Below are 27,576 nucleotides of genomic sequence, written 5' to 3'. Positions count from 1 at the left end.
CACCACGAACTGACTAAAACTCTAGGGAAAGTTCTTTTGCTGCCTACATAGTTTAAAGCAGTGATTCTGAACCTCTTTCAGGTAACAGGCTCCTTTGAGAAACTAAGAGCAGCTATGATTCTGCATTTCAGAAAAATGCCAATACACAGAAAAAATGGAAAAAGGCACGAGGCTAATAGACCTTCTGTAGCCATGCATAGATCTGCAAGAATCTATCTGTAGCTCAAAGTCTTTTTTTCTTTTTCTTTCTTTTTTTTTTTTTTGGTCAAAGGGATTTGGAAAATACTTCTTTTCTAGGTATCTCAGTAGGAACTTTACTCTCTCAAACCATAAATTTGTAGTGCCTTACATAAGAAATTACAATTAAATCAACATAAATCTTTTGTTTTAATAAATGAAGCATATTCATGGCTTAGATTTTAAAATCACATTTATAGATGAGGGAAATTTCTAGGCCCAAACAGTAACAGTGAAGCTACTACTGCTGGAAGGAATGACGTGCCACGTGTGTCTTAAACCTCAAGAGCAGAGACTTCAGGGCAGAGAACACCACATGCATCACCTCCAGACCAGGTTGCTGGGAGCCAGAGGATGAGCAGGACACTTGGCGAAGTGCATGCAGCCACCATCTGCTCCCATCACCTAATGCTGCAGAGCCAACTGGAGCTGTGCTACTTTGAGATAAACTAGAGGTGGGTTCCTGATCATATTACATGAGACTCTCTCCCATTGTTAGTAATTAGGCAAGGACATTAGTGACAGAGGGGCATCCACTAATAAAGACAGAGCAATACTGGAACAGCAAAGAGGAAGCCACTTAGACATTCTTGTTTCTTCAAATATCAGAAGCTTCCACGTCATAGCAGTGGAATTGGGAGGTGAAGTCATAGCAGGAGAGCTAGGGATGGACTTCACCTCCCAAAAGCTTAGTCCACAAACTTCCTGTTGGCATTTGCACCAAACAAGACTCCCTGGACTTCTGGCATCATCTGCTGGCCTGAGATCCAGTCGGCTTTCCGGGGTGTTGGAAACCTTTACTTCACAATCCCTATTGTGGATCTCAACTCCACCAGCTATGTCCTCAGGCAGGTAGGACTCTTGAGCAATTGGGACATCAACAATTTTTTATGGTGGGGATTTTGTACATAAAGATTGCCTTTGCACCATAGCTTTTACTTCCTGCAGTGAACAGTCATTTGGGGCTCTGACAATCGGTATAAACCCTGGAGGACCAGTCCATCCAGCAGCACTTCATACCTGGGTGTATCTTTTACCACCTTGTGAAAGTTTATTTTGAACCATAGGCTCTAACGTGTGAAATAATTTCTCGGATGTAGGCTTCTCTGGGTAAGTTACTAGTCCCTCAAAACTACAGACTCATTAGATGTGTAGTCATTTTCTCTAACTTAAAGAACTAAAAATGTAAGTTCAATGTCTTATACTATAGTGTATTCATTCCAAAAAATATAATACCTCACTGTGTCAGATACCTCCTAAGTGCTGGGCATGCAAAGATGATATAGCAGGGTGCTTGCCCTCAAAGAGGTCAGGGTCAGGTGGCAGAGAGAGATAAGTGAAGATAAACTGTAGTGCCTCCTGAGAAGTGTTTTCATAGAGTTATGGATAACAAGCTGTGGGCAAGCAGAGGGGAATAACCAATATGATTGGTCTTGGGGAGCGAGTAGGTTTCCAAGAGGTATGCTGCCATTAATCACTGCTATATTCCCTTTTAACTCATGCAGAAATATGTCATGAACAACCGGGAGCCATGATTTTAATTGATTTCTTATTAGCCTTTTACCTCATGGAGTTCAAGAATATCTCTTGGATATGGATATCTAAGTATTCGTATTGTGCTATCTATTGGATATCTCTTTTGCATGTTTGAGCAAATTCTAGAGATACAGTGAGTTTAAGAACTTAAAAATAAGTTCAGAGATAGGACCTGTCTTGGTAACAGGAATCAGAATAATTAGAAGGTGGAATTTGAATTAGGTCTTCAAAAGTGGTTAGAAGTTGGGAAGAATAATGGTGATGACTACCCTAACTAGGGGAGAGGGTTTAGAGGGAAACAGCCTTGCCCAGGCAGGTCTGGGTCAATTGCTTTATGTTTAAAGCAATAGACAATTTGGGGGGCAATTACGGTTTTTTTCAGCAGAGGTGGGTTATAAAGGAAGATTAAACTGGTAAATAAATTGCTCAGAGTAGGGGGAGAAATTGGAGAATATCTAGGAGGCATTGGTGGGGTGCATAAACTAAGTGATGGTTTGGGGCCTAGACTAGGGAGGTAGAAATGAGAAGGAAGATGAAGAAAATCAAAGACAGTCTGTTGAAATAATGTTTGAGAGAAATTGGTAACAAATGAATACAGGGAATAAATATTAGAAAGAGTTGTACCTGACTTTATTTATTCCAACAAATACTGTTTGATCAGCTGCTAGGTGTTATATATGGATGGGTACTAAGTTCTGGAGACTCAACTGTGAACAAGACCATTGCTCCCAATTAGCCTGCTCCTTTCTCTCAAAGAACGGGTTGGCTCTGTTCCCCACTTTCCATGACATTGTCTCTTCCTGTACTATAACCTACATTTAGCATGACCCCTTCTGTAGGGGTGCTTGAACTGTTTTGAAGGTGCCACATGTGAAGTCTTGAAATTGGGCAAGGAAAAGAAGATAAGATTATGAATCTATTCCTGTTTCCTGAGGTGCAAATATGCCCATTATATATCTGCACATGTAATTTCATATTCCAGAACTGTGGTGTTCTGGAGTATCACATCCCCCCTTTTTCCCCATCAAAGAGTATTTTAAGAAGGAACCTGAGAATTTGGGAAAGAGGGCCAGTATGGTGATCTGAAACAGGGCAGATTTGGTCATTCAGCAAACTGGGGCCCTGTCCTTACCTCTCAAAGAAGCACAGAGAGGTAGCCATTGCTTATGAAAAGGCACAGGACCAGGAAATAGCTCAAAGGGCCAATGACAGGGTGAGGAATAGGGACTCAGAGAAGTTCATGGGTAGCAGGACAGTGTCTCAGAATCTTCAGAATATATCTACAATGCATGCTGTCTAACCACAGCCCACAATTTGTTGAGCTCATCAACATCTCTCCCCTGGATTATGATGTTAGCCTTCTGGGGTCTCCCAGTTGCCACTCTGGCTCTCTCCAAGTTCCTTTCTACATCTTGTAGGCCTTGCACTATCTGTTTCTTGCCCACCACCTCTGCAACCTCAACTTGCTGTCTGTTTCCCTTCCTTTCTACCCTCCATCTACTCTGGTCTTATGTTCATTTCTGGTCCTTTTTGGCCTCTGGTCTTTTGCACATGCTGTTGTCTTGTTTCTCCAATTTTGCAGGTCTGACTCTTTCATATTTTTCAAGTCTCACTTTAATATTAAGATCTTAGGAGTTCTTCACTGGTCACCCCATCTCTTCTTGTAATTCTTGATCTCAGCCTATTATTTGTTTCTTTCCATAGAACTTACCACTACTTGCAATTATTTTATTTGTAGGTCTGGTTACTTTTTTGCTTGTTTTCTATTCTATAATGTATGCTCCTTGAGGCCAGGGACTACATTCATTTTGTTATTGTATCCTAAGGACCAAGCTCAGTGATACTGAGACCACTATCAATGATTCCATAAATATATGCATTGAACACGTAGAGTGTTCAATATATATATTGATCTCAGTGGGTGAAGCCTTGCACTACCTCCAACATATTGAGGGCAGCTGCTCCTGGCCCTGTTTTGCTCATGAAAGAAAAGGTGCATGGGTTAAAAATCACTAGATGGATGATATTAGGGCCTGAGTTTGGCTGCTGATGAATTCTGGACCATATCAAATGCTTTGTTTGCAATAGCAGCCCTTTTTATATTCATTTCCAGTTGATTTTCCAATATGTTTAAGCATCTCAATAACAGGAATTATACCAAAATTCTGGGTTTTTTTTGGTAAATTTTACACATCTATACCATCATAGTTCTGTATTAGGAATATAGTGTACTCCAAATTATGGGAACTGAAGTGAAAGACTGAGAGTTAATTCTAGATAACTTATAAGATTATGATTTGCAATTTTCCTGATAATTAACCACAATATACTTGTCCTTTTAGTTTGAATTTACCCAAATTTCTACCATTTTTCCACTAAACTACTTACTAAAATTGTTTGGGCACAGCTATGGTAAATATACGCACTTTCTTTTAATTGCTTTGTGCAGTGTGTGTAGCAAGGAAGCCTTGGGTAGGCTGGACAGCACAAGTGCAGGCTGAACTTGAGAGCCCAGGCACGGGAGAAGAACCCAAGACACAAACTTGGGGTGTGTTTGGGGATGACAAGACAGGCTAGATACAAGTTTCCTTGGCAAAAGGTCAGAGGGAGTCCAGCATTCATGACATCTGTCCAAATAAGGAAGAGGCAGGTGACTACTGGTGGTAAGGAACACATCCGTGCTTTGGAGGGACTTGGGTACCACGTCGTGTACAACTCAGGCAAGAAGGCAGGAGCTCAGCTGCTGGGGGACTGAAGGATAAAGCAAGGACTGATTCAGAAGGTAACAGGGCAGTCTTCCAGTGACTGATGTCAGGCAGTCAGTTGAGGATCAGGGGGACTCAGTAGCCACATAGTTCATTTCTGTGAGTTATAGCCATTTAAACATGAGAAAACAATTACCTCTTCCCTTGAACTAGTAAAATTCCAATAAATTAAAATATATAATTATAGGGCCAGGTGCAGTGGCTCACGCCTGTAATCCCAGAACTTTGGGAGGCTGAGGTGGGTGGATCACGAGGTCAGGAGTTCAAGAGCAGCCTGGCCAACATGGTGAAACCCTGTCTCTACCAAAAATACAAAAATTAGCTGGGTGTGGTGGTGCGTGCCTGTAGTCCCAGCTACTTGGGAGGCTAAGGCAGGATAATTGCTTGAACCCAGGAGACAGAGGCTGCAGTGAGCTGAGATCACACCACTGCACTCCAGTCTGGGCAACAGAGTGAGACTCTGTCTCAAAAAAAAAAAAAAAAGAATCTATATATGTATTTTTATATATATATAATTATATTATTTTTGTGGTCCTAGTGGTTATGATTGCTGCTATTGATAATGTTTGTCTCTTGCTAATGGATCACCTTAGCCTGGCAGAGATGAAAATGTTCTCTAGCCTATGCAAGAAAAGAGGAGGGAATCCCACTTAACGAAAACCTAAGTCATTCTCAAATTTATTCAAATCATACTTGAAAAGGCGGAATGAAATTTAGGGGGATACATTTTAACTGTATAAGCCTTTGCTAATAAAAGATTAAGAAGTATGTGGCTTAGCATCTTTTAATTATTTTTTTCTAGCAACTTGAATATACAATGTTTGAAATCTCTGGTTGGATCAACATTATTTTGCTCAGAGGTTTGTGGACTTTGCATACTGATTCTTTCCTGTTTCCAAGTACATTTGCTTTTAGGCTATTTTTATTCACTTTAAAGGAATTTTAATAACTTTCTGTTGACAGCATGGACAGCTGGTCTTGAGAATTAAAGAAAATTCACTTGCTGACTGAGGAAGGAAGTGACATCAATGAGCTTCTAAAGTCAGCCCAGGGGGGGAAATTGGCTGGTGAGAGAGTAGCCTTTCATTGCACTGTATTTATCGAGCGATGCCTTGAGATGCAAATTGCTGTATCAATCAAACCTGTGGTGCCTACCTCCAACCAACCCAGTGCAAACTGAAGGAACAATGCCCTGAAACACTGAGAATAAAAAGGATGAGGGGTGCAGGAGCCCAGGGGCTAAGTGAATTACGGAGCTCAGAACGCTCTCTCACCAAGCCTATACTTCATTCTCTGCCAAGCCTCAGTTTCTTTGTCTAGAAAATGAGTTGGATGGAAACTGTTGGTTGAAGTCAGTCTGTTTCTTTGACAGATGGCTAAGAAGACCAGGTAGTAATACAGAGAGTGTAGACATGCTATCTCAGTACGTTTGTCCCAAAGAGAGCTATCAATTGCTTTTTATCCCCTACTGAGAGCTATTTAGAAATAGGAATTCTTAGCTGTCATACATAGCTACTACCTTGATCCCTTATTTTAAAAATCTGTATTCATCATTTAGAACTATACTGCAAAAAAAGCCAAGCATCAGATCTGGACTTTAATAATGACAATAGCAATCACAATCATCCTCGTCATAATGATAAATTACAATTTTCACCACCATCAGAGAATCTTCTTCTGGAGTTGCAGTTACCTATTTTTCAAAGATAGATGTGGTGTGAGTAGATTGTAGGTGTATGTGTGGGTTATGTCAGGTGAACAGACAGGTATGTATGCATATACTCACACCTGTGCAAAAGAAAGGCAGAAAAGTGCCTAAGGACATTTTCCATTTATGAGATGAAAAATTAAATTCTACTTCTCTTTCTCTCTCTCTTTCTTTCTTTCAGATGGAGTCACTCTTTGTTGTCCAGGCTGGAATGCAGTGGCATGATCTTGGCTCACTGCAACCTCTGCCTCCTGGGTTGAAGTGATTCTCCTGCCTCAGCCTCTCAAGTAGCTGGGATTACAGGCATGCACCACCATGCCTGGTTAATTTTGTATTTTTAGTAGGGACGGGGTTTCACCATGTTGGTCAGGCTGGTCTTGAACTCCCATCCTCAGGTGATCCGCCAACCTCAGCCTCCCAAAGTGCTGGGATTATAGGCGTGAGCCACTGCGCCTGACACTCAGACTTTTCTAGTCTTGACTTTGCCAGGCTATGATATTTGGCAAATTACTTTACCTCTCTGGCTTTTGTTTTGTCTTTATTGCATAACAACAGGGATATAAATACTAAATTTGCTTATAGTTGATTACGTTCTTTGACTTCTAAAAGAATGAAGGGTAATGAAAATTCCCATAGGATTGGCACAAATAAAAAAGAAAGGAAGCCTAGGAAACACCATTCTGGACATCAGCTCTGGGAAGGAATTCATGACTAAGCCCTCAAAAGTAACTGCAACAAAAATTGACAACTGGGACCTAATTAAACTAAAGAGTTTCTGCACAGCAAAAGAAACCATCAACAAAGCAAGCAGATGACCTACAGGAGAAAATATTTGCAAACTGTTCATCCAAAAAGGGTTAATATCCAGAATCTATAAAGAACTTAACTGAACAAGCAAAAACAAATAACCCCATTAAAAAATGGACAAAAGACGTGAACAGACACTTCTCAAAGGAAGCCGTCAGCAAACATATGAAAAAATGCTCAACATCACTAATTATCAGAGAAATGCAAATCAAAATCACAATGAGATAGCATCTCATGCCAGTTAGAATGGCTATTACTAAAAGTCAAAATGGAACAGATGCTGGCGAGGCCGTGGAGAAAAGGGAATGCTTACACTCTGCTGGTGGGAATGTAAATTAGTTCAGCCACTGTGGAAAGCAGTTTGAAGATTTCTCAAAAATCTTAAAACAGAACTTCCATTCAACCCAGCAATCCCATCACAGGGTATATATCCAAAAGGAAAGGAATTGTTCTATGAAAAAGACATGTGCACTCATATGTTCATTGCAGCACTATTCACAATAGCAAGACATGAAATCAACCTAAGTGCCCATCAACAGTGGACTGGATAAATAAAATGTACATATAAACCATGGAATACTATGCAGCCATGAAAAAATGAAACCATGTCCTTTATAGCAACATGGATTCAGCTAGAGGCCATTATCCTGAGCAAATTAATCCAGGAACATAAACCAAATTCTACATGTTCTCACTTATAAGTGGGAGCTAAACATTGGGTACACATGAACATAAAGATGGAAATAATAGATACTGAAGGCCACTAGAGGGAGGAGGGTTGAAGGGGGAAAGAGTTGAAAAACTATTGGGTACTGTGCTCAGTACCTGGGTGATGGGATCAATGGTATCCCAAACCTCAGCATCACACAATATACCCAGGTAACACATCTGCACATGTATCCCCTGAATCTAAAATAGAAGTTGAAATCATATTAAAAAAGAAAGGAAGGAGTCATGTTTGGTGTGGGAACCTGGGAAGATTTCACAGAAGAAACAGCATTTGATCTGGGTAGGACATTAACAGAAGCAGATTAGGGGAACAGTATTTCACCTGGAAGGAAAAGCATGAGTAAAAGCACATCAGGGAATGAATGTCTAAGGAACAGTAAATAGTTGTGCTGAACTTAAAGGTAGTCTGTATCCTGGCAAGTAATAAGAGACAAAGCAAAAATTGTATGATGGACCAGTATCATGGAGCACTCTAAATACTTAAAGAAATATTTTTTGACATACTATTTGTTGAGGGAGTCCTCGAATAATTTTGAGCCAAAGATTGATCCAAATGGTACCCTAGGAAGATTAACCTTGAGGATGGGGGATCCTGGCAAGGAGATGGGAAAGTGTAGATGAATGTAGGGCACATTGTATGAGTAAAATGGACTTGAAGTTTCAGATGGGGGGTTAGTAGGATGGGGAAAAAAGGAATAAAAGAGGACCAAGATTTTAAGCTTGGTTACTTGGGAGAAGATGTTATTAATGCAAAGATAAAAATAAGGAAATAGGTTCAATTTAAAGAAGTAAATTTGGTGAGTAACAGAGGAGATGGGATGATAAACTCGGTTTAGCATTTATTTGGTTTAAGATACCAGTAAAACATCCATCCCGCAGGAGGCAGACATAGATATTAGGAAAATACCAGGCAGTCTTCTGCAGAGAGATAATGGGGAGAAGTGAGCATAGAAGACTCTCGAGTTGAAAGGAAATAAATATCAAGATTTGAAATTTTGAAAACGGTGTATTTTATTTATATTTGAATAATTCGATGTTACCTTAGATAATGGAATGCAAATTTTACATCATCTATAGTGAATAAGAAGAGACCCCTTCTCTAAGCCACTACAAGGATTTATTTTCAGGAACTAGCAGATTTGAAGTTTGGTGTAAGAGCTTAAGTTCTCACTGGTTGTGGAGTTAAAAGGCAATTGCAAGATTTAGCAGAAGAAAATTAGGCTGATTTCCTTATTTATTAAACTGAGGCTAAGGAATGTTTAGAATTTATCTGAGAACAATGGAATTAATTACTTATGCCTAGCGTTCCATTATTGGAACGTTAAGCATATGGGAGTTATTTATATCCTACTGCTCAAAGTTATTGCCAAGGTCTGATTATAAAAATTCAAAAAATTGCAACCTCTGGCATAAATGGGTTAAGGGCAGAGCTGAACCTGGAACACTGACTTTGGTAATGGTCAAGAGTGGGGCCAAGCAATCAGAATGCCTGGGTTTGAATCCCAGCTTCCCTACTCTCTGGGAAGCCTTGTGCAAGTCACAACGCCTCAGCTTCCACATTTGTAAAATAAGGCCAACAAAAAAAATGTATAGAGTTGTTTTTGATGATTCAACAAGTTCACATATGTAAAGGGCTTACCATGGCACCTGGCACCATTAATGACTCTAGGACCAGTTCTCTTTCTCTTGTATCACAGGATTACCCAAACAAAGAATAATAAAACCCAGTTGTTTAAAATCCAAATGAAAGCTAATTTTGAAGAATAAAAACAAGTTTCAAGGCAGTAATGTATACTATTTTGAAATGACCAGGAAGTATGGAAGAGAACTAGAAGTAATAATATGTATTTTTAATGTCAAAAAATAAAAAAGTCACATTTAGATGATTAAAAAATAGTCAAGAACTTTAGCTTAGACAAATAAATGAAAACTAAAATGCTTGGAATCCTATTTTTACCTTAAGGCATATCTGCATAGACATGACTCCAGATTCTATTCTTGGTCTCTGTTTCCCAGACTGCCAACCTGCACAGGAGAAAGAATTCGGCTGCTTCCCCTGCGTGGAACAATCCAGCTGAGTTGGAGGCAGCAGGGACTTGCATGGGAGAACTGGGGAGCCCAGGCCTCTCTAGTAAGGCAGCTCCAATTCTCATGCAAACACGTCTTAAGAAGAAAGGTATGGGTCGGCACGGTGGCTCACACCTGTATTCCCAGCATTTTGGGAGGCCAAGGTGGGTGGATCACTTGAGGTCAGAAGTTCAGGACCAGCCTGGTCAACACAGTGAAACCCTGTCTCTATTAAAAATACAAAAATTAGCTGGGCGTGGTGGTGGGTGCTTGTAATCCCAGCTACTTGGGAGGCTGAGGCAGGAGAATCACTTGAAGCCGGGAGGCGGAGGTTGCCGAGAGCCAAGATTGCACAATTGTACTCCAGCGTGGGTGATGAGAGAGACTCCTTCTCCGAAAAGGAAAGGAAAGGGAAAGGGAAAGGGAAAGGGAAAGAGAAAGGGAAAGGGAGAAAAAGAAAAAGAAAGAAAAAAAAGAAAGAAAAAAAGAAAGAAAAAAAAGAAAGAAAAGGAAAGAAGGAAAGGGAAAGAAAGAAAGGAGAAAAAGAAAGAAAGAAAGAAAGAGAAAGAAAGAAAGAAAAGAAAGAAAGAGAAAGAAAGAAAGGTATGTAGAGTTTGCTGTTTTACCTTATATACATCTTAGGGTGGATTATTATATGGACTCTAATGTTTTAGCATTAAATTCATGTTCTTTAGATCCATTATATTCTCAAAACTTACTGAGTTGTATTAATTCCTTACTAAGTTTTCAGATTCTATGTGCTCTCAGCTTCTAATTATCTCTAGTGACCATGCAAAGCCTTAGTATGGAGCCAGGCAAACTCAAATCACACAATCCATCAATGGTAGACAGAGGATCTCATGATCCCTTACAGTAGGCTCCATATACTTATTAGAACTCAGTTTCCCACAGTACCTTGCTTTTGCCTTTAGAAAGTAGTGAGAAGGTCTATTCTAGCTTGTTTTTTTTTTCAAAATCAAATTGATGTTTGAGATGGAGTGCCGTTAAGATATTTCTTTTTCTAGAAGCACCCCCCTCCAAAAAAATTAAAACCTGACAAGTAAATGGAACACTTGGTTTTTTTCTTCTCAGCTAACTTTTAGAGTACAAGGGACTACCGACAATAAATATGGATGTTGTTTGAATATTATTTTTTCCATACATCAACAATCAGCCACGGAAGGCCAGAACTAGCTGAAAGGATTGTTCATACACTGTGATTGTTAGTTTCCCAGCTCTTTCTACATGATATAAACATACCTCTAGAGAGTTTGTTTAGATAGTGTAGATGAAAGTTCTGTAGAGGGAAATATCAAAGGCTCTGCCTTTTTCGAAAGCCCTCTGTGTTTTTGGGTAACCCCGTGGCATGTGGTGGGCCTGTCATTCAGGCAGCAGAGATCAAATGTAAACAGGCAGCTCTGAAGTGGCTCCATGTGGCACCCTTTTTCCAGTATCAATCTACAGATATTTTTCTGTACAATTCCAACAGCAGAGGGAGGCTTGTACATTAGATGCTTTTATATAATTTCCCTATAATTGGCATTTGGGGTATTTTTCCATTTGTTTGCTTGTTTCACATTTCAGAAGTCCTAAGTATAATTCTACTTCCCTTTAGGGGTGGGGGTAGGATGGCTTTGCAGGGGTGAAAGGGTTTCATAAAATCAGTTCTGTGGTGGGAATCTATCAATTTTTTAGCTTTTAAAAAAACACTCCAGAAAGGATAGAAATGGCAATATTGAATGTGATCTATGATTATACCATTGAGAATTATTCTTTAACTAAATTCTTATTTTACGTCATTAGTATTATTTAGGGGAAAATCAGCTAATATTCATTGGAATCGAAGTTGACTCCTAGCTTCTTATTCATTGTAAAAAATAATTTTTCTTTTGAAGCTATTATTTAACTTTGCAGGAAAATGTTGACCTTTCTGTTTCACAACGGTAACAGGATACTTTTATTTGTTTCCTTCTATTTGGAAAATATATACCTTTGCCACTTTTGATTGTTACTACAAAAGTAATAACTTAAACAAGTAACCTAAACCCATAAAGCACTAAACTATTTAATATATGAATTGTTATATGATTTTCTCTTTTAAAAATCTCTGATTATTATTCTTTTTCCTCCAAAGAAAAGAGAATATAAAACTTTAGAGTTTTATGTTATAGGCAAATCCTAATTTCACTAGAGTGCTATAATGAATGCTTACCTCACTGCAATTCTCTTCACATTTAAATATGCTCAAGTTTTTAAGAATTTAAGATGGTAATTTACCTCCTCTCACTGTCTTGCTCAATCTGTCTTTCTCTTAACTAAGTTAGGTTAATACGTGTTTGGTAGTTTGAATCACCAGTCACTTTGACTAAATTCACTACCTTTAAAGAATCTTTTATTTCATCTGTCGGGAAATCTGCTATATAAAAAACTGGTCATAGTAGCATGATGCTGGCTCTTGGTTCAAATAACCAGCTACATAGTGCTCCCTCTAACAATACTGACCCTGGGAGGGTCCCTTTCAGAAGCAGTCTAGGAGCACTACCTTTCATTTTCAATGACTACCTAAGGTTTTCTACACTTCAAGCAAAGTAGAACTTAGAAATCTGTAAAAAGAATCTCGGTGTAGCAGTTGTGTCGAGACGATTTTCAGAAGAACCAAGGATGGGAGACAGAAAACAAGCTAGAAGATCACTGCAGTGCTCTTGAGGAGAGGAGAAGAGGCCCGGAGAGAGGGCGACTAGTACTAGGGCGTAAAGGAGAGACCCATTCCAGAGATGTGCAGGAGGTAAAACTGGCTGCCTGATGGGTAAGTGAAAGGGAGAAATCAGGGCTACTAGCAGGTTGAAAGTGTGGTGTCTCCCTGGATGGTGGTGCCATCCAAGAGGCAGTTTTGGAGGGTAAATTCATGAGTTCTATTTTGTTTATGATTTCAATACCTGCAAGACATCTAAGGATCGAAATGTTGGGTAAGCAGATGAAGACATGAAGCTCCAGGAAACTGTCCTGCAAATGTAGGTGTGGAAGTTATTGGAGTACTGGTGTTCATGGCTATGGACAATGAATAATATTACTCAGGGAAGATAGATAAAGTTTGAAGAAATAGAACTGAAGTGTGATCAGAGGAAGAGGAGTTCAGAAAGACAAAAGAAAAGAATGTCTAGAAAGGAATAAGAAATGTAAAAAGGGCGTGGTGCCATGGTATCAAGGAAACCAAGAAGTAGGGAGAATCCACTATTACATTGCTGGTGGTAGAAGCACAACCCCTTGGGAGGAGAATTTTTCAATATTCAGTAGAATTACTTATGAGCAAATTTGTCCTTTGATTCAAGCCCTTTGACATCTATTTCCAATTTACCCTGAAGATATACCTCCACAATATAAAAGCATACATTCACATGGTTATTCATTACAGAATTACAAGTAGTAACTAAAGACTAGAAACAACTCATTAGAAACAGCTATAGTACATTACTCTATGGATGACTACAGTGTTCAGTTATTTAAAAAGAGTAAAGTAAATCTCACTGAGATAATGATAGGTTTATGTCTATATGGTTATATTTGCAAACAGAAAGAGAGAGAACAAACTAGAGACTAATGAAAGTATTCATGGAGAAGGGTGTAGATGTGTAGAGTGGAGAAGATTGGTCTGGGAGTGAGACTTCTTTGAGGATCCCTTTGATATAGGTCTGACTTCAGAACTATAGAAATACTTTACATATACAAAACATAAAATTAAGTGAAAAGGTAAATCCTAAAATTGAACACAAATAGAAACAAACGAACCTAATTCTCTATTGGGAAGATAAGACACCATATAGAAAAACATAATTTTGAGTAACTGTAAACACAGTACTTTATTTATCCTTATGGTTTATATCCCAAGAACACAAAGTACTGTAATAAAATTGCAAGCATCACTTGGTAGATTTATTTTCAGTAGTAATATTGGCATTATAATTTTATAACTATTTTAAGTATATTGTAGGATAAAGCAAATAAGTATATTAACATTATTAATTTTAGGAACAAAAATTTTCAGTATAAGAAAAAAGAGAAGTGACAAAACAGAGGAATTTTAAACTTCAATTGGAAATATTAATATGAAGTCATTATTCAGAAAAGCAAACACCCTCTTCACAATATGCACACCTAACACCTAGATCCTGGTTTTACATGCTATTTCCCGTTAAGGGAAACCAGGGCTCCTCAGAGAAACTGATTCCAGAGCTGGAGCAATGAAAGGATACCTCTTTTTGTCGGCAATCTAAAGAAGTGTTCAAAAACTACTGAGGTTGTACCAAAAAGACATAGGAGCTAGCTTAAAGAGTTTTTCACTGTCCATGTTAGTGTAATATGTTGCATACTTAAAAATCAATTAGTTCATAGTGGTTTTGCATCCCAAGAAAAAACGGGGAGAAAGGAGACAAAGGGAAAGTTTCTTACTAAACAATGTTATATAATAAATGTAGAAGAGATAACAGAATTAAGAAAATACATTTTAAATCCCTAATGCAGTGAATGATTCAGGAAGGGACCATTAATGGATTCTAAAGTAGGATATTACCATAATACAAAATATGACTTCATAGATCTCTTCATAATTGCAAAAGAAAAATGTACTTTTAAAATACAGAGATCTGTGGCCAGTCGTGGTGGCTCATGCCTGTAATCCCAGTACTTTGGGAGGCCGAGGAGGAAGGATCACTTGAGCTCAGCAGTTCAAGATCAGCCTGGACAATATAGTGAGACCTCATCTCTACACAAACCTTAAGAAATTAGCCAAGCGTGGTGGTGCATCTCTATAGTCCTGGCTACTCAGGAGGCTGAGGTGGGAGGATCACTTGGGCACGGGATGTGAAGGTTGCAGTGAGCCGAAACTGTGCGACTGCAGTCCAGCCTGAGTGACACAGTGAGGATCTGTCTCAAAACCTCCCCCGCACCTCCCCAAAACCATAACGAACAACAGAGATCTCTTGTTCACACTTTTAACAAAGTGATCAAATTTGGCACCATCAATATGAAATGAGTGGCAACATGCAACATGAAGCAGACATCTTACCAATGAGTTATCTGTGCTGGAAGTGTTCATCCTAGTTTCTAGGCCAAGCTGCCAGTTTACCGAGCAAAGGAACAATTTACGCTATGCTCTGAGGAAACGTCGAAAATACAGGACATCCTAAAAGACAACTGACCTAGACTCCTAAACAATTCAATGTCACGGGAAAAAAAAGTCTAGGGAACTATTTCAAATTATGAAAGAATAAAGAAACATAAAACCCAAAATCAGTGTTTGGACATTGATTATTGTAATGGATTTTGATTCAGAAAGAATATAGTTGTAAAAGACATTCTTGAAACAGTTGGAGACATTAGAATATGGAATTGATATCAAATGATGTAAAAAATTATTGTTACTTTTCTTAGATGTGAAGATGGTATTGTAATGTAGGAGAATGCCCCTATTTTTGGGAGAAATGATCTGAAGAATTTAGGAGGGAGATGTTATGATATCTACAACTTACTTTTAACTATATACAGAAGCGTACACCAGACTGGGAGGATTGTATTTAAGGCAAAATGATAACAATTGGGGAATCTTGGTGATGCCCAGTCAGCTGCTGATTGTACCATTCTTTCAGCTTTTCTGTAGGTTTGAAAGTTCACATAATGCAAAGTTGACGGGAAAAAGAAGAGGGCGATCAAGGTGTTAAGCGTGGTACAGATAAGATCTGGGAGGAAAGCTCTTTTTTAACCAGTGGTGAGTTTAGTTAGAAAACTTTCAAAAGAATGGTGGGAGCTGAAGCCAAACGTCGGTGACTGGAGGTGAGAAAATGAAAACAGGAAGGACAGACCCCACCTATGGGAAATCAGAATGAAAATGGGGGGCCAGAGATTGAGTTAATGTAGAAATATCGATGGAACCAGAGAAGTTAAAATAGTTCTAGGCTGAGGGCAAAGAGCCTGCGGAAACAAAGAAGTTGAACATGCGGGAGAGACGTGATGGAAATGTTCAGAAATGGGTCCTTGGTGGGGGGTGGGCAGTATATCCAAGGCACAGGCTTGGCTTCAGACTGGAGAAGGAACAAGCCGCCCTCTGATCTTGGAGCACAAGAGGGTTGAGGGTGTACAGCGGGTTTGTAGGGAGGGTGGGAAGGTGAGAGAGGGCATGCCTGAGGCTGGGAGTTCCTCCAAAAGTCTGCAGCAGGCAGTCTGCTGAAAATGAGGAGTGAGGATGAAGAGAAGGCAGTGAAGGGTTAGAACCATTATGAATGGGAACAGGACTGCTAGGACACTGGCTGGTATAAAGACCCTTTTTATGTCGAAGAACATGATTTCAAAGTGGCTCCCATCAGCAGATTGTGTCATTTCTCCATCTTTCTAGACAGGTGATGTGAAAATTCAGGGGTGCAAGGATCTCAGTGATCCACAAGAAGCGGAGATCTGATGATGGACTCTGAAGGCTCAGGCCAGACAGAGAAGGAAGGTGGCCAAAGACAAAGAAAACACAGGAATGGCTGGATAAAAGGCCCAGAGACACCTGTCAGGTTGAAAAACAGTTAGGTGAGTGAGAAATGCCCACAGAATAATAATAGCAAGCTGTGGGCTGAGACTGGAATCCCTGAAATTTATTTTTGAAATAGAGCAATTACAGGTGAGGGTCAACTTGTGGCTATGGAAGCTGGTGGCTGGAGTGGAGCACAGAGCACATGGTTGCATTGAATTTTCTCCAGAACAACCATAGATCTTTAGAATTTCATGAGTGTAGGCTTCATTCCAGTTTCTACCAGAAAAAGTTTGAAGAAATTTTTGTCAATGTGGAATCGAATTTTGGTTTACTGTCATTTTAAAAATGGCCTTACTCAGTTTTTTCTTTTTCCTTTTTCGTTCTTCTTTTTTTTTTTTTTTTTTCTTTTTGGAGACAGGGTGTTGCGGTGTTGCCCAGGCTGGTGTACAGTAGTACAATCACGGCTCACTGTAGCCTCAAACCCTTGGGTTCCAGCAGTCCTCTTACCTTGACCTCCCAAACTGCTGGGATTGTAGGTGTGAGCCACTGCACCTGGCTCAGTTTCTTTTTATCCAACAAAGACACCTACAATAGATTCAAAAGTGAAGCACGGATTCCCTTTCTAAGTTTATTCTAAGAAAATCTTGAGGGGCATTCACAAAACTGAGGCCGCCTATGTCCTCCAGGCCGGGTAAGCGAAAACTTAACAACAATCTAAGAGGCCCTCAGCAGAGGACTGGCTGAAGAAGTCACAACAAAATCTTCCAGTGTGACTTATGTAGCCAGTCAAAAATGATGATCTGGATATATTTAGTGAAAAAAATAAGTTACAGAAGAGTATGTCTATCGTGCACCTATTTTTATTAACATGTATATATTTTTATTAAAATGTATATATTTTTATGGGAAACTATAAACCTCTAGGTGATAGATTCATGAGTGATTTTTTTTTTCTTTTTGTTTCTCTGTACATTCTTGTTTTCTACAAGTTGTGTTATGTGTGCAATAAAAAAGTCTGGATTTCAAACAAATTGAAAATGTAACATAAATATACCTTTATCATGGTTGTGTTAAAACATTTTTATTGTCCTATTTATTATTACTAAATAAATGTTTCTTTGTTGTGAAGAATCTAGAAAATACAGATAAAAGAAGTGAACAGCTACTTGTGATCCTAACACCAGTAGGTATGACTTGCTAACACTTGTGGTACACACACCCTTTCACATATTGTATTTTTCTTTTCAAAAGTGGTATCATCTAATGTATAGTCTTAAAAACTTTTCTGTTCACTTAAATAATCTTTGCATCCCATTAAATAGTCTCAATCTGTATTGATTTGAATAGCTATGTAGTGGTTTCATTTTTAAAAAATACCAAAGCTTCTTAACCTTCTTTTAGAGATGTTTAAGTTATTTATTGTATTTTTTTGGGGGAAGGAGGCCTTACCATATACAACCCTGTTAGGAGTGTCCACATGAATAGAGAGTTGGTGCAAACCATGACTACTTTTGTACCAACCTAATATCCCTGAGATATCCATGACCCTTAGCACAAATTCCTGGAAGTAGAATTGATGGATTAAAGAGTTTTATGAAGTGTCAAGAGTGTCACTAAGTATCTGTGTCCCAGCACTCTGTTAACTCTGATTTTTACAAAAAAGTGCTAAGTTTTTAAGAAACATGCTATTTATGCAACCCTGTGGTTTTGACTTTTTTTTTTTTAAATTACAGAGCTTGAGGAGTTCAGCATTTTAATATGTTTACACAGCATTGATATTTCTTCTTCTATTCATCTCTAACTTCTTTATTTTATTTATTTATTTATTTTTTAGACACAGGCTCTTTCTCTGTTGCCCGGGCAGGAGTTGAGTGGTGCCATCGTGGCTCACTCTGAACTCCGATTCCTGGGCTTCAGTAATTCTCCTGCCATATCCTTTTGGGTAGCTGGGATTACAGGCATGAACCACCGTGCCAGGCCTTCTTCTTTTTTCTAATGGATTATTCTCTTCCTCTTAGTAATAATAATTTTTGCCCATCATATGTTTTATGAATATTTGTCCTAATTTGTCACTCACCTTTACTCGTTTACAATGTTTAGGGAATAAAAGAATATTATAGCAATGGCTAGTATTCAGTAAGCACTTACAACATACCAGTAACATCGATAGGTTCTTCACTCAGTTCTCCCAGCACTTCTGTGGGATAAGGCTAGAGAAGATGATGAAGAATGAGGCCTACAGATATTAACGTGCCTGGGATTGCAGCTGGGAGGTGATGAGCTCAAGCCCCACTTATGAGCCTGCATCATTTCTTTTCTGGTTTCCGCTTTCAGTGTCCAGCATGGAAAGGCACAACTCTGTGCAGCAATGAAAAATAACAAGGTCAAATCTGTATGTAAGGCTAGAGAACAGTATCTCCATTGTATTTTCAAAACAATGTGTATAACTAATATGTTTTTTAAAGTACATATAATTATACGTAAAGAAGTCAGAGGAGATACACTTTAGCACTCTGTTACACATAGGGCCTGGTGGGAAAGGAGTAAGAGTTACTTTTAATTTAAGCACATCTGTTTTCTTTCTTTTTTTTTTTTTTCCCCCTTGAGACAGCAATTCGCTCCATTGCCCAGGCTGGAGTGCAGTGGTACAATCATAGCTCACTGTCGCCTCGAACTCCTGGGCTCAGACAGTCCTCCAATTCAGCCCTCCAAGTAGCTGGGACTAGAGGCATGCATCACTGCACCCAGTTAATTTTTTTAACGTGTAGAGATGGAGGTCTTGCTTTACTGTCCAGGCTGTTCCCAAACTCCTGGGTTCAATTGATCCTCTTGCCTTGGCCTCCTGAAGTGTTGGAATTACAGGTGAGAGCCACTGGGCCTGACGGGCTCTTGCTTTTCAAAACTTTTTATTAGGAAAATGTACTGCATCAATTTAAAGAGAACAATATTTCTGTTTTGGATAAGAAACATGGGTGAGTCTTTGAATATGCTTTTCTTTTTTGCACATTAGGACAGGCGTTCCTTCATTCATCCGCTTATGCAACCATTCATTCCTGGTTTGAAAGTCTGGTTTGTGTTGGTCTTGGGCTGGCCACTGGAAATGCAAAGGTGAAAGGGTATATAATCAGCCCCTCCTCTCAGTCTGGCAGGGAGACACAGGACAGATTCAGAGTGAGAGTTGCCGTAGGAATAAGGCAAAGTTCAGTCTCCGCTCAGAGTAAGAGGGCCGAAGTTGGCCTGGGGGTGTCAGGAAAAACTGCTCAAAGGTTCCAGCTTTTAAACTGAGACACACAGCTTACAGAATTTTCCCTTTCCAGTTCCCATAACTGTTCACACCCACTGTTTCTTCCAGTCTGGGGTGTTGACGACTCTCCCGTTACTAACCTGGGGGTTACTATACTATGTTCTGTGGTCTGCTGCTCCCTCTAATCCTATACCAAATTATAGACTCTGTTTTCTTTTTTAAAATTTTTAAAATTTTTTTGAGACCAAGTCTTGCTCTGTCACCCAGGCTGGCAGGCTGGAGTGCAGTGGTGTGATCTCAGCTCACTGCAACCTCTGCCTCCAGGGTTCAAGCGATTCTCCTGCCTCAGCCTCCTAAGTAACTAGGACTACAGGCATTTGCCACCACACCTGGCTAGTTTTTGTATTTTTAGTAGAGAGAGAGTTGTGCCATGCTGGCCAGGCTGGTCTTGAACTCCTGACCTCAAGTCATCCACCCGCCTCAGCTTCCCAGAGTGCTGGGATTACAGGTGTGAGCCACTGCGCTCAGCATTATAGTCCCTTTGTATATAATCCTTTTTAAATTTATCTCAATCTGAATGTGGCCTCTGTTTCCTTTGCAACATTTACTGATAGTTGGTGCCTTTCGCCTGGGGACAGGTGCAGCTGCTGGGAGCTGGTAGAGTAAGGCTGGTGGCATCACCATCGCCTGGGGGTAGTTTGCTTATCACCTGGATATTGAGATCCAAGGCTGCTGCAGGAAGTATCTCCACAGGTATCTGGTATAAATGGGGAGAAAATTGGCAGGTGGTAGGTGACAGATGGTAGATGGTGTGTTTATGAGTCAGGTGGAACAAACTGAAGACCCCTAGAAATCATTCGTGAGATGGGATGAAGCCAGATAAAGTTTTATAAGTTTTTTTGTGTATTTGAAATTTTAAAGCTGACATTTTTCTGAGAAACATCCATTACTTTGATGAGAAAACTGAAGGTTCAGTAAGTTATTAATTTACCCGTTTAGTCATCCATTCAGAAAATACTGAGGGCATATTATATACCAGGCACCGTACTGGGTATAGAGTGAATGAAACAAACAAAAACCCTCACGGGGCCATATTTGAACCCAAGTCGGTCTGCCTCTCAACATAGAGCTCTTTCCACTGTCGCAAAGTGCCTTCTATTAAACATTTGATAAATCTCATTTTTCCAAAACATGATGTGAAGGACTCACTCCTCTGCCATTTCCTGGAACCATGAGCTACTTTTGCACCTTTTCTTCCAGGTGTGCACTTTCAGCTAAGCTTGGCAGGATCTCCAACCTCCTAAACTCTGTGTCCTGGTAAGTCATCACCAGGACTAATCACAAACGGTAATGTTGGTACTTATGACTGAGCCGTTGGGTCTGTTTTTAAGAACACAAAGAATGAAAAGATTAGCTGCCTACAAGCTCCCCCATCTGTTCAAATGGAAAAACTTCACCGAGCCCTAGGGTGCTGGGCAGTGCAAATTCCAGCTTGTGTTTTTAAGTAGAATAAAAAAATAAAAAATAAAAGGAAGCAATTATTTCACTGTCTCTCCAAATGAAAACATCTATTTCAACTCAAAGAATATTTTGTAGCAGTAGAACACAGTGAGTAAGAGCACAAACTTGGGTGTCAGTGAGACTGGGTTCCAGTACTAATTCTTCATTTTTTAGTAGCCATGTGACTTCAGGCAATTTCCTTAGCATCTGTAAACTGTGATTTAGTCTTCTAAAATAGAGATTATCAGAGACAATCCCTACCTCATGAGGTTTTCATGAGGACTAAATGATATCATGCACGTTTCATACTTAGAGCAGTGCAGGTCACATAGTAAGTGCTCAATAAATATAGTCACTATTTTTATATGCATTATCTTTTTCACTTACAACTTTAAGAAAGAAAGAAAAAGTGATTATCTAATCTAAATATTTATAGCCAGGGAAGCAAATAGTTCTTCTTATAGTTTTATAAGAAGAATGTTTTTGATTAATTTAAAGGGAAACCATAGACATTTAAAATAAAAAATAGAAGCAGAACCCTGATGTGGCTAACACAAGTTAGACAACATTTCTTAAAGTTCTAAAGCTTTATTAAAATTGGAGACCAAATAGAAATCCATATAATTTCCTTTATTTTATTGCTCATATCTAACTTAGCCACTAAGAAATTAGTGCAATACTTTATGTATGTTTTCAGAGGCAGCTCTTACAATTCTCAGTTAACCTTAACAAGGTACGGGTTACATGAAATATATGTTCATTCTAAACCACCCATCTGTCTTTTTTTTTTTTTTTTTTCTCTCCAGAAACAAATATTTTCATTTTAGACTTCAAATTCCTATTTCCCATTTAGTGCACATTAGTTATATCTGCTGTTTTATTTTTCTTGATGTATTTACAATAAGTCAGAAAATCAGACATAGGCCCAGCTTACTGTTATGGAAGCTCTAGTGTTCTTCAGGGCAGAGCTTCTCAGGCAGCAGACTGTGGGCAGTAAACAGGCGTGCCACGGTATTGGCCCCCTGGCTCCTGGGTCTACCAGTCAGGACCTGGGCCAGCCCAAATCTCTAAGCTCATTGCCCTCCCACTCCCAGCAGAGCAGTCTTGTCCACTGTGTGTGCTACACAAATACCACCTCCTTCCACATATGCTGTGATGTTGGAAAGGATAGAAAACTCTCTCTTGCAGAAGGAGGAGCTTTGAGCTGTGCCCTTCCAGAACAAGGCTAAAGGAAATGTGCAGGATTGACCCTGTGTTTCAGAGTAGAGCGGAAGAAGACAGCACGAAGCAACCAAGACAGGAAGAGGTGACATGAGAGACAAATTCACAGGGAAAGGAGGGAAGATGGGAGGTCTTTCTGCCTGGCGGTCAGAAGGAAGGCCAGAGGGTGATGGTAGGAGCCTTAGACTAGAAAATTGTTGCGGGAAGTTGGGGACCCCAAACGGAGGTACCAGCTGAAGCCTCGGCAGAAGAACATAAACTGTGAAGATTTCATGGACATTTATTCCTTCCCCAAATTAATACTTTTATAATTTCTTACACCTGTCTTTACCGTAATCTCCGAACATAAATTGTGAAGATTTCATGGACACTTATCACTTCCCCAGTCAATACCCTTGTGATTTCCTATGCCTGTCTTTACTTTAATCTCTTAATCCCGTCATCTTCTTCATAAACTGAGGAGGATGAATGTTGCCTCAGGACCCTGTGATTGTATCAACTGCACAAATTGTTTGTAAAGCATGTGTGTTTGAACAATATGAAATCTGAGCATCTTAAAAAAAGAACAGGATAACAGCGATGTTTAGGGAACAAGAGAGGTAACTTTGAACTGGCCGCTGGTGAGCCGGACGGAACAGAGCTATATTTCTCCTCTTTCATAAGCAAATAGGAGAAATATCGCTGAATTCTTTTTCTCAGCAAGGAACATCCCTAAGAAAGAGAATGTGCCCTGAAGGTAGGCCTATAGATGGCCCCTTTTAAGGTGTCCCGTCTTTTATGGTTGAAGCCGAAGGGATGAAATACGCCCTGGTCTCCTGTAGCGCTCCCAGGCTTATTAGGTGGAGGAAAATTCCCGCCTAATAAATTGTGGTCAGACAGGTTATCTGCTCTCAAACCCTGTTTCCTGATAAGATGTTATCAAAGACAATGCGTGCCCAAAACTTCATTAGCAATTTTAATTTCACCTCATCTGGTGGTCCTGTGATCTTGCCCTGCCTCCATTTGCTTTGTGATATTTTATTACCTTGTGAAGCATGTGATCTCTGTGACCCACACCCTATTCGTGCACTCCCTCCCCTTTTGAAAATCGCTAATAAAAACTTGTTGGTTTTACGGCTTAGGGAACATCACGGATCCTGCCCACATGCGATGTCTCCCCCGGACACCCAGCTTTAAATTTCTCTCTCTTGTGCTCTTTCCCTTTATTTCTCAACCCAGCGGAGGCACTTAGGAAATAGAAAAGAACCCATGTTAAACATCGGGAGTGGGTTTTCCCGATAGAAAATGAGACGCTTTCCTCTCTTCTTTAATGTCCAGAATCGTGATTTTTTCATTAATTGTAGTTGTCCAAAGTGAAGAAATTCTTGGGAAGGTATTATGAAAACTATTTACAACTGAATGCATTCCCAATTACAAGCACTGGACCAGCATTATTTGGGTTTAGAATTTGAGCTGACTGTGAATGGATTATGAGACTCATGTGAGTGTCCCCTGGCTTGGTGGGTCGTGGTCTGCAGCTGCACTGTGCAGCCTGCAATGTGTTTCATAAAAATACTCAACTGAGGTAGCAAGTACTGGTGCTGGTGGCAGTGTTATTTCCACGTGCAGGAGCAGTGTAGCTCCGTAGCAGTGCAATCAGTTTCTAACTATGTGAAGATTTGTGTATGAGAACCTCAGTGAACTGACAACACATTACTGATTTACTCCAGTAATGTCCTGTGCTTTTTATAGATTAGCACTCCTGGGCAGCAGGCCGTCTGGCTTGCCCTTTAGTTTGACCTGGCCTATAGCATGGGTTTTGGAATTCACGGACCTGAGTTCAAGTCTGATCTCCACCACCATTAGCTGAGCAACACTGGGCAACTTATTTAACATCTTTAAGCCACTGATTGCAAATCAGAGACACGTGATAATAATAAAATTTACTGCATGGTGTTGCTATGAAGACTAAATGAATAATGTGTGCCATGTATCTAGAAGAGCTTAACACATGTTCACTCTCCTCTTCACTCCTGCAGCAACAGCAAAAATCATCTGTAGAGTTAATGGTAAGAAGATCTGATATTAGTAGCATCAGATGCTGAATAAACTCACAGGGATCAGAGCCTCATGGTCAACTGGTAGGCCTAGTGAGGGACTCAGGAAGAAAACATCTCATAGGAGGACAAGAAAGGGTGTCAAAGAAGTAGACACTGAGGAAACGAACTCTCTGGAACCCTGACTACCATCCAGTGAGATGAGATTGACAATTAAAACAGAATAGACATAATATGATCCATGCCTCAGTTCCTTTCCTTTATACAGTTTGGCAAAAAGTACACAGTTTATTCATAATGCTGCTTTTATTTTTCTCAACTGTTTTTATTTCTTTCTAAAGTGTCTGGCAATTCCAAATGATAGACTCAATGGATCATTTAGTGTAAAAAGGGTAAGTTAGGAAAATCCAATCTTGACAATTTTTAATATTTTTTCTGATGTGTTAAAAAGGTGGGACACCATACAAACTATGCTTTATATAACAGCTCTTGTAAAAAATCAAGGACCAAATACAATTGAAAATATTCTTCCATTTTTCTATAGAAATCTCTTTTAAATTCTGGAAAAGATCAGGCACAGCAAAAGTGAGTTAAAGCCTTAAAAATATGTTATTGGTGTCTTAGACCCCAAAGCAGAAATATACACTCATTTTAAGTTGCAAGAATAATAATCTAGATCTTTGGGGATTTTAAAAATGTCATCTCTTTGCCTTAAATGATTTTGAAACAAGGCATGAATATAAATAATACATATAGTACTTCTGGATTTAAACATCTTTGATGAAACGATGATATTGACTTGGAATCTCTCACCACACACACGTTCATGTGTGCACATGTACGTATACTTGTGACGTAGCTGTTTAGAATTGTTTGGCCTTCCGATGGATTGGCCACAGACCTTCCTGTCATGACATAGTCTTGCCAGTCATTCTTTCAGCTTCCTATCTCCCCTGGCAGTGGTGGAGAGGATCCCAAGTTGTTATCAACTCAACAAGGGAGGATTTCTGGTTGTCCCTGGCTAAACTTTTGATGATTACTGGAGATAAGAAAACAAGACTTAATTGTTACTTTCTTAAAAAAAACAAAACAAAAAAACCTCCTGCACAGTTTCAGAAGATTCTGGAAATTGACATGATTTCCTAATGTTCCAGTTGGTAGATACCTTGGGCTGGCCTGAGGACTTGTCATTTCAGACTCAGGAATAATCAGGCAGACACTACAGATACGCTTTTTGGGGGATGGGTCAAAAGGAGCATGTGACTGAAACACTGAGGGCTTTATTCTTCCTTTTGTGAAATTCGAACAGTAATCATATTCATCATAAACAATTCCTAAGATTGAGCGAGTATAAGGTGAAAATCAAAGGGGTCATTTCACCCTTAGTCACACCCCCTATGTCTTTAAAAGCAAGAAGACAAATATAAAAGTCTTTGTATATGCAATGAAAGCTTTCTGAATGCTATATAGGAAGCTGCTTATATAAGAGACTGCTTATCTAACATTCTGAAAGTTTTTATTGCATATATAAGGATTTTTATATTCGTCTTTTTGCTTTTTACACATGCAGGACCATGTTGTAGATGCTCTTCAGCTACTTCTGCTTTTTGCTTTTGTTTAACAGTATATTGTAAACATCTTTTTGTTGGTCCCTATAGATCTATCTCACTGTTTTCAACAACTGCATTGTATTCTACTGAATAGAAGTCCTATAATTCTGGGGGCAGATAACTATTGTATGTGTTGACAAGCAACTTGTCAATGAACTTTCTTGTAATCTTTGTGTACTCGTGCAAGTATATTCTATAGGTTAAATTCTTAGAAGTGAAATTACGTGGCCAAAAGGTGTATGTGATGACTAATATTGCGTCAATTTGATTGGATTGAAGGATGCAAAGTATTGTTATTTCTGGGTGTGTCTGTGAGGGGGTTGCCAAAGGAGATTAACATTTGAGTCAGTGGATTGGGAAACACAGACCCATCCTCATCTTGGTGGGCACAATCTAATCAGCTGCCAGTGCAGCCAGAATAAAAGCAGGCAGAAGAAGGTGGAAAGACTAGACTGGCTAAGTTTTCTGGCCTCCATCTTTCTCCCATACTGGATGCCTCAAACATCAGACTCCAAGTTCTTCAGCTTTGAACTCTTGGACTTGCACCAGTGATTTGCCAGGGACTCTCGGACCTTTGGCCACAGACTGAAGGCTACACCATCAGCTTTCCTACTTTTGAGGTTTGGGGACTTTGGGACTAGCTTCTTGGCTCCTCACCTTGCAGACTGCCTATTGTGGGACTTCACCTTGTGATCATGTGAGTCAATTCTTCTAATGAACTTTCCTTCATATACACATCCATCCCGTTAATTCTATCCCTTCAGAGAACCCTGACTAATATAGCATGGAAATTTAAATTTTTGGCTGTTATTGCTAAATGACCATAAAAAGGTAATATATATTTACACTCCCACCAATGATGTATGAGGGTTTGTTATTTCACCCACATCCCCTAGCCTTTAGCATTGTCAGACTTTGAAATTGTTGGCATTGCTATCTCATGGTTTTAACCAATGTTTAAAAAAATTGTGAGTGAGGTCGATGCCTTTATGTTTACTAATCATTGGTGTTTATTTACTATAGCTTGTCCATTTTCCACACGTCTACTTTTTATTTATAATAGTTTTTTGGCATGTTAAAGAAATTAGATATTTGTGGGCCAAATTCTAAATAATTTTTAACTCTGCTGTCTTTTGAAGTCATGAAATTTTTTTTTTCCATGTGTAGGGATGTCTTTAATATGTGTATATTCATTAAATATTCTACTATGGTGCATGCATTTCATACTATTCTTAGAAAGGCTTTTCTCAATCCACAGCTGTTTTTTTTTTTAAAAATGAGCTATTTTCTTCTATGACTTTTGTAATTTTCTTTTGATGATTTCTTACCTAATGGTTAAAAATTTGATACATTTGAAATTTATTTTGGTGTAAAGCTTGAGGAAAGGATCGAGATATGTTTTTCTTCCAGATGGCTGGTGAGTTTTGCTCACAATATTGATTGAAACATATATCTTTCTTCTACTGATTACCACTTTACTTACACAAAATCCTCACATGGGTTCAAGTCTCTCTACACTCACTCTGTTCCACTGATCATTCTCATTTGAATTTATGCAGCCTTATATTTTAATATTCTTTACTAGCTAGTCTTCCTTGATCCTCTGTG

General features: G+C 39.2%; 1 protein-coding gene across 3 annotated transcripts in view; it reads right to left on the bottom strand.

Annotated features, from left to right (window-relative positions):
• Window positions 1–27,576, bottom strand: part of CHST9 (carbohydrate sulfotransferase 9) — a 290,634-nt gene that overhangs the window by 50,090 nt on the left and 212,968 nt on the right. Inside the window, exon 1 of one of the 3 annotated variants that reach the window (XM_007974390.3) lies at window positions 18,513–18,643. The exons of the other annotated variants lie outside the window; for them this stretch is intronic. The gene's annotated coding sequence lies outside the window, so the exon portion shown is untranslated. Of the gene's footprint in view, window positions 1–18,512; window positions 18,644–27,576 lie in introns of those variants that run through there. 3 annotated transcript variants of the gene reach the window in all.

Source organism: Chlorocebus sabaeus, chromosome 18, assembly GCF_047675955.1.
Source record: "Chlorocebus sabaeus isolate Y175 chromosome 18, mChlSab1.0.hap1, whole genome shotgun sequence".
In the NCBI taxonomy this organism is placed as follows: Eukaryota; Metazoa; Chordata; class Mammalia; order Primates; family Cercopithecidae; genus Chlorocebus; species Chlorocebus sabaeus.
Note: the sequence above shows the minus strand (reverse complement) of the source record. Positions and strands in the feature narration are given on the sequence as shown.